Raw genomic sequence first — 13,625 nt, 5'->3', positions numbered from 1 at the left:
ATTGAACTATTTTCTCCTTTATAGAAGTCATACTTCTAATTTTCCTTACGCTTATAAACTCCTTTATAAGCCGTTCAACACATTGAACTATTTTTACTTCTCAACGGGATCTAGAAAGCTAGTACTTGTGTGGCCCTCGATGGTTCATTGATACAACTAGCTGTGGGTTCACATCTCCATGTGATTCGGACTAAACATGTCCTTATATGAGCATACCCCAATTTCTCCATTCTTATTTATCAACACCTTGATAATAAGAACGTCAAAACTCAAGTCTGATAGTACCCAACCAATCATGTTAAACGCCTAGCAGCATCGTTTACATGATTCCCTAGGTATCAAATGATAGTGCCTGCAAGAACCATTCAATTATGGTTAGCGTACAATACGGTCCCTTCAACTCATATATCCCGATCGATTCGACAACCATTGGTTTATCGAGAGTTGTCAATGAATCGATACTATGTGTCATGTCGTAGTTGCATCGATGGTGTAATCTATGAAACCCCTTTCATAATTACCAACATACTCTGGCCAGAGATTTCAACCTACATACACATGATAACACATAGGATATCCATACCCGAAGGTAAGCGGTGAATCCCCGACTACAATGCATCGACTCCTATATGTTTCGACAGATCACCCAACCTTGCCACCTGATGACCCCATAAGAGTCGGTAAACAAGTCAAAGTGAAACGCTAGCACATAGAGTCTCAATGTTGTCCCGGGTCATAAGGACTAATGGTGTACAACCATAAACCAGGACTTTTCCACTCGATAAGTGAGAACCACTTGGAAAGTCCTTTTATGGAGGGTTGTTCAGTGCACTCTACCAGGAGCACCTATCTGCATGCTCGAACATCACAATGTTCCCTACCAATGAAACATGGTACTCACATCGCAGATACTAGTCTCTAACTCGAGCAGCCTATATCCTTCTTAGTGGCGGCTGAATCGACTAGGAACCGTTTAGAATATACAGTATTACAAATATGAGTTTCATGATACTCATCATATGAGCATCTCATATTCTTTCTACTATTTGTATATTCAAGGGCTTTATCTATGCAATTAGCATGGGTATACAGATAAAGATGTGCCAAAGTAATAATTTCAAATATTATTAAAATAAAGACTGCTTATACATAGAGTTTCATTGTGAACACTCGGCCAACAATTGGCTCGACGGGCACCTACTCTAACAATCTCCCACTTGCACTAGAGCCAACTACCCATATGCTTCAAAACCATTGATTCGCAATGCATCTCGAATAATGGTCCAGGTAAAAGCTTAGCTAGTGGATCAACAACATTGTCTGCGGAGCCGACTTTGTCGATAGACACTTCTCTTTCCACAATCTCTCCGAGGATGTGGTACTTTCTCAATACTTGTTTGGACTTCTGATGAGACCTTGGCTCCTTTTCTTGAGCTAAAGTCCCGTGTTGTCACATAACACCGGGATAGGAGCAACTCCATTAGGAATAACGCCCAACTCTTGGACGAAATTTCTTATCCAAACAGCCTCCCTTGCTGCATCTAATGCAGCAATGTATTCGGCCTCTGTGCTGGAATCCGTAGTATTGTCTTGCTTGGAACTCTTCCAAGAGACAGCAGCACCATTAAGCATGAATACAAATTCAGAGGTTGACTTCGAGTCATCGATATCGCTTTGGAAGCTAGAGTCGGTATAGCCTTCCAATTTCAGTTCTCCACCCCATAGACCAAGAACAATTTATTGGTCCTTCTCAACTACTTGAGGATGTCTTTCACAGCTTTCCAATGTGGAAGACCGGGGTTCGATTGATATCTACTCACTACACTTAGTGTGAAAGCCACGTCAGGACGTGTAGATATCATCTCATACATGATGCTACCAATCGCATATGCATAAGGAATGCTTGTCATCACCGCTATCTCTGCATCAGTCTTGGGAGACAGACTTGGATAGGGACACGCCATGACACATTGGTAGATGTCCTCTCTTGGACTCATCCATCGAGAACTGCTTCATGATGGTATCAATGTATGTGGACTGGGTGAGACAAAGCAATCTTCTCGATCTATCTCAATAGACCTGTATTCTCAATACAAAAGATGCTTCACCCAAGTCCTGCATCGAGAACTTATTCACTAACCATATCTTAGTTGATTGCAACATTCCTACATCATTCCCAATGAGTAGAATGTCATCAACATAAAGCACCAGGAATGTCACAATACTCCCACTGACCTTCTTATACACACAGGGTTCCTCAGGATTCTTAGTAAATCAAACTCTTTGATTGTACTATCGAATCTAAGGTTCCAACTCCTATATGCCTTCTTTAGACCATAAATAGATCTCTGAAGTTTGCATACCATATGCTCACTTCCGACAGATGTAAACCCTTCAGGTTGAGACATGTAAATCACTTTCTTAAAATCCCCATTAAGAAAGACTGTCTTAACATCCGTCTGCCATATCTCATAGTCATACCATGCAGCTATGGCTAACAAAATCCTTATGGACTTGAACATTGCGACTGGGAAAAGGTTTCCTCAAAGTCAACTCCTTGTCTTTGAGTATGTCCTTTTGCCACCAATCGCGTCTTGAAGGTCAATACCTTCCCATCCGCCCCAAGTTTCCTCTTGTAAATCCATTTACACCCTGTGGGAACAATTCCCTCAGGTGGATCCACGAGATTCCACACTTGGTTCTAATGCATGGAATTCATCTCAGATTCCATGGCTTCAAGCCATTTGGATGAATCGGCATCAGATAACGCTTCCTTGAAGGTCCTTGGATCACATCCATGGTTAGGCTCATCATGGCCCTCCTCAAGAAGCTGACCATACCTCATAGGTGGTCTCGAGACTTTCTCGTATCTGCTAGGAGCATGTATCTCCTCTCTTGGCTCTTCGGGTGTTGGTTCTATAATTGTGGGTGTCTCTCGAACCTCTTCGAGTTCTATCATCTCCCTTTTTCTATCCAATAGAAATTCCCTTTCCAAAAGGGTCGCATTCCTAGAAACAAACACTTTTGTTTCTTGGGGATGATAGAAGTAGTATCCAATCGAATTCATTGGATATCCCACAAAGTAGCATAAAATGGATCGACTATCCAATTTATCTCCCACTACCTGCTTCATAAGTAGGGCACCCCCATATTCTAAGATAAGAATACTTAGGAGGCTTACCCATCCATATCTCATATGGTGTATGTCTTTGAATGGACATTTAGTAGAATATCTTTTAATTTAAGTTATAGAGATCGTTTTCAAGTTTACCAGTACCAATCAAACATTCATTCATGTAAATGTTGCAAACACCTTTGCAAAATAAACAAGAATATCCATTTTTATCGGCATAGAAATGGAAACAATGTTTTTTCAAAATTAGGTACAAACAAAACATCTCATAAAATTAACTTAAACTATTGTTCAATAATAAGTAAACATCTTCAATAGCCTTGGCAGCAACTCTTGCTCCATTGCTCATCCTCTAGAAGGTCACACCTTCCTTAAGCATTCTACTTCTTCCCATCACCTGTAACCCATTACAGAGATGTGAGTCACAACCGGTATCTAATACCCAAGAAGTAGAGTTAATTGAAATGTTTACTTTAATTTAGAACATACCGTTTCCAGAACACTTCTGGGCCAGATATTCCTTGCAATTTCGCCTCCAATGTCCAGGCTTCTTGCAGTGATGACATTCATCACTAGTCTTGTCAGCCCTAACTGGTCTGGCTGCCTCAACGGGATTCGGAGATTGCCTCAACAAGGGCACGTTCTTCTTGGGACGTTGGAAAGAACTCTTCTTTCCCTTCCCATGTGGATCAATCTTCGTACCAGATGAAGAACCCACATAAAGAACCAACTTCTCTTTCTTGATGGTGGATTCAAACGTAACAAGCATATTCACCAACTCCTCAAGGGTCGGCTCTAGCTTGTTCATGTTGAAGTTCACCACAAAAGGATCAAATGAAATAGGCAGCGATAACAGCAACACGTCGGTGGTCAACTCCGAAGGCAAGATCATATCCATGCTAACGAGCTTATCCACGAGCCCAATCAACTTTAGGCCATGCTCATGGACCGAGGCCCCATCTCGCATGTGCATAGTGATCAGCTCCTTGACGGTAGCATGCCTAAGAGGCCGAGTCTGCTCACCAAAGAGCTCTTTGAGGTGCTTATTAATGTCAGCAGCATTCTTTGCACCCTCAAAACGCCTCTGCAGCTCATCATTCATAGAAGTCAGCATATAACACCTGGCTATCAAGTCATGGTCACACCATTCCTTGTAAGCCTGCAATTCCTCAGGAGTGCAGTCAGTCGGAGCCTCAACAAGGGGCGACTCAGTCAGTGTATATGCTACCCTTTCCGAATTCAAGACGATTTTCAGGTTTCTTAGCCAAGTGAGGTAATTATGTCCAGTTAATATGTGTTTGTCGAGTATTACGGATATCGGATTGCGAATCGAAGACATTGTCAATTTGTACTGAAAGTGAAAACAGATAAATGTTGATGACTATTTTAAAATATTTGGTAAGATATAAAGTATGGAATTTAACTTTATAAATATTTACTCCCACTGTTTTGACATCTTTCACTACCCTCTAGTGAAAACGGGAAACTCCTTTCCTCAGTAGGTACGTAAGGTCCAATTAGCGAATTATGATCCCGATTATACAGCCAATCACAATTCCTAAAAGGTAGTTTCCCAATTGCATCACAATGCAACCCTTAACGTAAACTTTTGTCTCACGTTTGATTAGGACCCATTATAGACGTCGTTCATCTTTACGTGTCAAGCCTTACCCATCGATGTTGAACCTTAATGGACGGTCGCCATGAGTTCCCTCAATTATCTGAGCCGAAGTCATGGGAGTTCCACGTAGTTCACATCACCATGTCAATGAATGTCACAGCTTTCCGGCACTAAGGGCCCCCCCAATAATATGAGCCGAGCCCCGAGTACGGGTAGCGTTCATCATGCACCCATTGTCGATGGAAGACAAGGAAATTATAACCAAATTTATAATTCCCCTTTTCGGACTTGATATTAATTTTGAATCTTATTCAAAATGAGGGTTTTAATTTTGAAAGGTCTCATCATTAATTTTATTTAAAAGCTCGCCATGTTTGATCGTATGTTTGCCGGATTCATGCAACTTTGTTATTATCATAATAATAACGCACATACTCATTATTTATAACATATCATGCATATATTATAAACAGTAAACAAAACAAGGATGATCAATCGCCCCAATACTAACGGACCGTGTGAGCTAAACACGGGCCTAGGTCCAATCCTAGGAAATGCACGGGATGCAAATGCAACTATTACATAAGCTTCCAATATTTACATGTCTTCGATCTTCATAATCATCATGGCCACCATCTTCCAATCTTGATCATCCACTATACTAATATTTACAAATAAATATCCATGGCAAATAGGGATACATCTCATGGGGGGTGGGAACGGGCCATAAACCAAGCCCACTTTAAGTTTGATAATTATTACAATCATTCAACATCAAATATCCTAGCATACACCTAGCAAATTGGGCTTGGGCTTTTGATCATCCTTCATGCATAATATCACATATCATACACCATCAATTAATTATCACAATAATTAATTGATCCAATATTATATATCTTGATCCAATCACTAACCGCCACGATTATAAACTAAATTAACAAAGTATACAAACACCTTTGTCTACTTTCTAATTAATTTATTTATAACCGAATTTCTTGTAAATCACCATTTACTATAAATAATTAAAGTCCAACTTAAATTATTTATTTCATGAGAAAATATTTGCAACTTTTGTAATTTTAAACTTAAGGGCCCAAAAACTCATTTTTCACCAAAAATATTTTTGGCCCATTTAAATTCACAAACATGTTAGCCATCTAATGGACCAACAACTCAAGGCCCATGACACTTTGATATTCCAAAACAGTTTGGAAACCCTAGTCGTCATCGCCGTCGCCGGATTCCGGTAACAAAAAAATTTTTTTTTAATTTAAAAATATAGGGGCTGTTCGGGCAGCCCCTCGGGCAGCCCGAGCTGCCCGACACGGGCAACAACATGCTGCCCGAAATTCCCCAATAGATGGCCTCGATTTTTATGCAAAAAATTATCTCAAGCGGTTAGAAATCGATCTCAACATAATATTATGTAAATGCTACACAAAAAACATAACCATAGCTCGGATACCACTTGAAAGGGGATCGGTTACGGTGACCGGAAGCGCAACGGAAGCAACAAAAATTTCAAAAATCATATTTTCTAGCAAAAATTTCGGCCACCTCTCATATATTGTGTAGCAAATACAATAAAAACAAAATGACATTCATAGTGTGTTAAGAAATGTACCTATCAATCTCAAAGATTGATTGCGGCTCCAACTAAGGTGTAAACACCTTAGCTCTTGAAGGTAGACAATCTACAAGCTTCACCTTTCTTTTGGACTCCTTTCTTCCAATCAAGCCCACCACTAACTAGCTAGAACCCTTCTTATTTTGCACTAGAAAAATAAGAAGATTTTTCAAAGAGAAGTGATTTCTTTCCTCAACAATTGAAGAAGAAAATTGAGAGAAAAACTTGGAGACAAAAATGTGAATAGTAACTCGGCCACTATTCATGCTAGGAGAGAAGGAGAGACATTTTTTGGTTGTGGGAAAAGTTGTTCCAAAAACTTGCATGCCATGCCTTGAAAACACAAAAAGTAGTCTCCCAACCTTTCACCTCCCATGCATGCATATTATATGGTTTTTAATCAAATTAAAAACCTTGGACTAAATTTTAATTATCTCAAACATATTTGAGACTAATTAAACATTACTTGAATTTACCCAAGTCCCACTAGTTAAATAATTAATTTAAATTGAGCTCTACAAGACTCAATATAATTTAATTAATTCAACACTTGAATTAATTTAATTATTTGGACTCTACTAGGTCCACTAGTGTTTAATTAATTCAACACTTGAATTAATTTAATTTAGTCCATAATAATGTTTATGAAAATCACAATTTTCAATTACATTATTCTCTTGGCCAAATTTTAATTTAGGAACACTTCCATAAATCAAAATTTACATTTTTCTCATAGAAGTCATACTTCTGTTTTTCTTTACACTTATAAACTCATTTATAAGTCGTTCAATACATTGAACTATTTTCTCCTTTATAGAAGTCATACTTCTAATTTTCCTTACGCTTATAAACTCCTTTATAAGCCGTTCAACACATTGAACTATTTTTACTTCTCAACGGGATCTAGAAAGCTAGTACTTGTGTGGCCCTCAATGGTTCATTGATACAACTAGTCGTGGGTTCACATCTCCATGTGATTCGGACTAAACATGTCCTTATATGAGCATACCCCAATTACTCCATTCTTATTTATCAACACCTTAATAATAAGAACGTCAGAACTCAAGTCTGATAGTACCCAACCAATCATGTTAAACGCCTAGCAGCATCGCTTACATGATTCCCTAGGTATCAAATGATAGTGCCTGCAAGAACCATTCAATTATGGTTAGCGTACAGTACGGTCACTACAACTCATATATCCCGATCGATTCGACAACCATTGGTTTATCGAGAGTTGTCAATGAATCGATACTATGTGTCCTGTCGTAGTTGCATCGATGGTGTAATCTATGAAACCCTTTCATAATTACCACCATACTCTGGCCAGATATTTCAACCTACATACACATGATAACACATAGGATATCCATACCCGAAGGTAAGCGGTGAATCCCCGACTACAATGCATCGACTCCTATATTTTTCGACAGATCACCCAACCTTGCCACCTGATGACCCCATAAGAGTCGGTAAACAAGTCAAAGTGAAACGCTAGCACATAGAGTCTCAATATTGTCCCGGGTCATAAGGACTAATGGTGTACAACCATAAACCAAGGACTTTTCCACTCGATAAGTGAGAACCACTTGGAAAGTCCTTTTATGGAGGGTTGTTCAGTGCACTCTTCCAGGAGCACCTATCTGCATGCTCGAACATCACAATGTTCCCTACCAATGAAACATGGTACTCACATCGCAGATACTAGTCTCTAACTCGAGCGGCCTATATCCTTCTTAGTGGCGGCTGAATCGACTAGGAACCGTTTAGAATATACAATATTACAAATATGAGTTTCATGATACTCATCATATGAGCATCTCATATTCTTTCTACTATTTGTATATTCAAGGGCTTTATCTATGCAACTAGCATGGGTATACAGATAAAGATGTGCCAAAGTAATAATTTCAAATATTATTAAAATAAAGACTGCTTATACATAGAGTTTCATTGTGAACACTCGGCCAACAATTGGCTCGACGGGCACCTACTCTAACAACAACAACAAAAATAGAATCCCTCCCCTTCTTAGTCCTAGGCAACCCCAAAATAAAGTCCCTAGAAATGTCAATTCAAGTTCTTTTTAAGAATAGCACGCAAAAGTGTTCCCAAAGTTCTATTGACAACTTCAGTTTGTCCATCCGTTTGAGAATGACAAGTAGTAGAAAACAACAATTTTGTACCAAGTTTAGCCCATAAAGTATTCCAAAAGTAACTCAAAAATTTAACATCGCGACCAGAAACAATAGTCCTAGGCATGCCATGCAACCTAACGACTTCTCTAAAGAACAAATCCACAATGTTTGAAGCATCATCGGTTTTATGACAAGCTATAAAATGTGCCAGCTTAGAGAATCTATCCACAACAACAAAAATAGAATCCATTCCCTTCTTAGTCCTAGGCAACCCCAAAATAAAGTCCATAGAAACGTCAATCCAAGTTCTTTTTAAGAAAAGCACGCAAAAGTGTTCCCAAAGTTCTATTGACAACTTCAGTTTGTCCATCCGTTTGAGCATGACAAGTAGTAGAATACAACAATTTTGTGCAAAGTTTAGCCCATAAAGTACTCCAAAAGTAACTCAAGAATTTAACATCGCGATCAGAATCAATAGTCCTAGGCATGCAATGCAACCTAACGAATTCTCTAAAGAACAAATCCGCAATGTTTGAAACATCATCGGTTTTATGACAAGCTATAAAATGTGCCATCTTAGAGAATCTATTCTCAACAACAAAAATAGAATCCCTCCACTTCTTAGTCCTAGGCAACCCCAAAATAAAGTCCCTAGAAATGTCAATCCAAGTTCTTTTTAAGAATAACACGCAAAAGTGTTCCCAAAGTTCTATTGACAACTACAGTTTGTCCATCCGTTTGAGCATGACAAGTAGTAGAAAACAACAATTTTGTGCCAAGTTTAGCCCATAAAGTCTTTCAAAAGTAACTCAAGAATTTAACATCGCGACAAGAAACAAAAGTTCTAGGCATGCCATGCAACCTAACGACTTCTCTAAAGAACAAATCCCCAATGTTTGAAGCATCATCGGTTTTATGACAAGCTATAAAATGTGACATCTTAGAGAATCTATCCACAACAACAAAAATAGAATCCCTCCCCTTCTTAGTCCTAGGCAACCCCAAAATAAAGTCCAAAGAAATTTCAATCAAAATTCTTTTTAAGAAAAGCACGCAAAAGTGTTCCCAAAGTTCTATTGACAACTTCAGTTTGTCCATCCGTTTGAGCATGGCAAGTAGTAGAAAACAACAATTTTGTGCCAAGTTTAGCCCATAAAGTATTCCAAAAGTAACTCAAGAATTTAACATCGCGACAAGAATCAATAGTCCTAGGCATGCCATGCAACCTAACGACTTCTCTAAAGAACAAAGCCGCAATGTTTGAAGCATCATCGGTTTTATGACAGGCTATAAAATGTGCCATCTTAGAGAATCTATTCTCAACAACAAAAATAGAATCCCTCCACTTTTTAGTCCTAGACAACCCCAAAATAAAGTCCATAGAAATGTCAATCCAAATTCTTTTTAAGAATAACACGCAAAAGTATTCCCAAAGTTCTATTGACAACTACAGTTTGTCCATCCGTTTGAGCATGACAAGTAGTAGAAAACAACAATTTTGAGCCAAGTTTAGCCTATAAAGTCTTTCAAAAGTAACTCAAGAATTTAACATCGCGACAAGAAACAAAAGTTCTAGGCATGCCATGCAACCTAACGACTTCTCTAAAGAACAAATCCCCAATGTTTGAAGCATCATCGGTTTTATGACAAGCTATAAAATGTGACATCTTAGAGAATCTATCCACAACAACAAAAATAGAATCCCTCCCCTTCTTAGTCCTAGGCAACCCCAAAATAAAGTCCAAAGAAATGTCAATCCAAGTTCTTTTTAAGAAAAGCACGCAAAAGTGTTCCCAAAGTTCTATTGACAACTTCAGTTTGTCCATCCGTTTTAGCATGGCAAGTAATAGAAAACAACAATTTTGTGCCAAGTTTAGCCCATAAAGTATTCAAAAAGTAACTCAAGAATTTAACATCGCGACAAGAATCAATAGTCCTAGGCATGCCATGCAACCTAACGACTTCTCTAAAGAACAAATCCGCAATGTTTGAAGCATCATCGGTTTTATGACAGGCTATAAAATGTGCCATCTTAGAGAACTTATCCACAAAAACAAAAATAGAATCCCTCCCATTCTTAATCCTAGGAAACCCCAAAATAAAGTCCATAGAAATGTCAATCCAAGTTCTTTTTAAGAATAGCACGCAAAAGTGTTCCCAAAGTTCTATTGACAACTTCATTTTGTCCATCCGTTTGAGGATGACAAGTAGTAGAAAACAACAATTTTGTGCCATGTTTCGCCCATAAAGTATTCCAAAAGTAACTCAAGAATTTAACATCGCGACTAGAAACAATAGTCCTAGGCATTCCTTGCAACCTAACGACTTCTCTAAAGAACAAATCCGCAATGTTTGAAGCATCATCGGTTTTATGTGGGGACCCGGACGTTAATCATCTTCTTAATCATCTTTGGGATTTAATTATCAATTAAGATAAAACAGGGTCTAAAATTTTTTTCTTTTTAATTTATAACTGCGGAAGGTAAGGGACTCTAAACACTATACATGTCTGTATATAAAATACAATTCAGTATTAAAAATACAATAATGTACAACATTCTAATCTAAGGTTCACTACTAAAATTCTAGTAGTAAAATCCAATCTACTGTAAGTCCGGAATCACCACGCTAACTCGTCTTCTCTCATCATCTTCGTGACCCCGATCCTGCCTCCCCTGATGTCATGCACACATACAAACAAGACACCAGCCGGATAACTCCGGTGAGAATAAATCCCAGTATAAAACATGGTAAGCATGTATATAAACAAACTAATTCATAAACATGCGATCATGTATAAACACAATATATTTCATAATCTATGAAATTAAGCATGCAACTCAAATCAGATAAACATGCATATCAACAGTCTAAATCATAAAACATGCTAGCACAACTGAAAGCAATAACGATGGGTCCCATGATCTAGGAGCCACATCCATATAAGCATGAAGTCCTAATCAAATCATGTCTAGACTTGACTCGATCTATAACTCTAGGGATCCCGGGGTGAATAAGACGTCACTGGCTGTCACCTACCCTACCAATCGAGGTGCTGTACGTCTTATTCCTAGACTTCGGCCTGATCTGTATCTGCGTCTACAATAGGGGCGGTGATCTTCCCCTAAGCTGTGATATCGCCGAACGTCTAGAAGTCTGCCTGATCTCCAGACTGTCCTATCTTAATGCATGAATACAAAATCTGTAAACAAGCATAATCATTCTAATGCAATGCCACATGCTCTGTAAACAAAGTATAGCAAGATTTATATACAAGTTCTATAAACAAATCTATACATAATCATATAGTTTGTGTGGGGACCCGGACGCTAATCATGTTCTTAATCGTCTTTGGGATTTAATTATCAATTAAGATAAAACAGGGTCTAAAATTTTTTTCTTTTTAATTTATAACTGCGGAAGGTAAGGGACTCTAAACACTATACATGTCTGTATATAAAATACAATTCAGTATTAAAAATACAATAATATACAACATTCTAATCCAAGGTTCACTACTAAAATTCTAGTAGTAAAATCCAATCTACTGTAAGTCCGGAATCACCACGCTAACTCGTCTTCTCTCATCATCTTCGTGACCCCGATCCTGCCTCCCCTGATGTCATGCACACATACAAACAAGACACCAGCCGGATAACTCCGGTGAGAATAAATCCCAGTATAAAACATGGTAAGCATGTATATAAACAAACTAATTCATAAAACATGCGATCATGTATAAACCAATATATTTCATAATCTATGAAATAAATCAAATAAGCATGCAACTCAAATCAGATAAACATGCAAATAAACCATCTAAATCATAAAACATGCTAATATGAATGTCATTCATAAATAATCATGCAATGCGAGTCTAATCATGTCTAGACGCGACTCGACTAAAACTCTAGGGATCCCGTGGTGAATAAGACGTCACTGGCTGTCACCTACCCTACCAATCGAGGTGCTGTACGTCTTATTCCTAGACTTCGGCCTGATCTGTATCCACGTCTACAAAGGGGCGGTGATCTTCCCCTAAGCTGAGATATCGCCGAACATCTAGAAGTCTGCCTGATCTCCAGACTGTCCAATCTTAATGCATGAATACAAAATCTGTAAACAAGCATAATCATTCTAATGCAATGCCACATGCTCTGTAAACAAAGTATAGCAAGATTTATATACAAGTTCTATAAACAAATCTATACACAATCATATAGTATGTGATTTATTGGGCAACTCAAATGGTGATCTCAATTGAGTTGTTTCTTCCCGAATATCACATGAATTATACCTTTGTCGTCCCCGTCCGAGGAAGACGAAGTCTTGAAGTCCAATCTGTCCATATCGATCTGAAATGACAAAATCAAATACACTGTATCACTGTGTAGTTCAATTCACAATCTGTTCTGATCAATACTCACTCAGTACATAATCTGATCAATCTGAACCAAACACAATCTGATCATATCAACAATATCACGATATAATCTAAATCATATCAGAATCTGATCAATCTGTTTCCAGCATATGAATATCTAACAAATACATCTTCAGAGATGCTGAAATACAAAACACAGACATACGGTATTCTTTCTTCGATCTGACTTCACATATCTACTGAATAATCTATCCAGACATACAAGAATAATCATCTCTCTATTCATCAATCAAGAACAATACAAATGTAGTGTTTAATCTCAATCAATATCTTCTGAAAATCATAACAATTACAGAAACAGTCTGTTCTTTAATCTGACTTCAATTCCACAATATCTACGGTAGTAGAAACACCATATCTGAATCCCATGCAATTCTAGCAACATCATATTTTCAAAACACTACAAAACGTAATAAAACTTACGTCCTTGTGTAGCTCTAGTCGAGAGGAGTACGATACTGCGTTCGGATTCGAATTCTGATACACGGATTCTTCGTAAACCAAATTCTAAGCTTAAGAACTAAACCTTCTCTCCCAAGTTATTGATTTCCCCTTTGAATTCTGAATCAAACGTGTCATGCTTCTATATATATACTGCATGCGCCAACTGAAACGTGGCATCATTCTCCGCATTGCGCATCACACCGCGGGTGCGGTCC

Source organism: Primulina eburnea, chromosome 7 (assembly GCF_022965805.1).
Source record: "Primulina eburnea isolate SZY01 chromosome 7, ASM2296580v1, whole genome shotgun sequence".
NCBI lineage: Eukaryota > Viridiplantae > Streptophyta > Magnoliopsida > Lamiales > Gesneriaceae > Primulina > Primulina eburnea.
The sequence above is the reverse complement of the archived record's forward strand: the minus strand, read 5'-3'. Positions refer to the sequence as shown.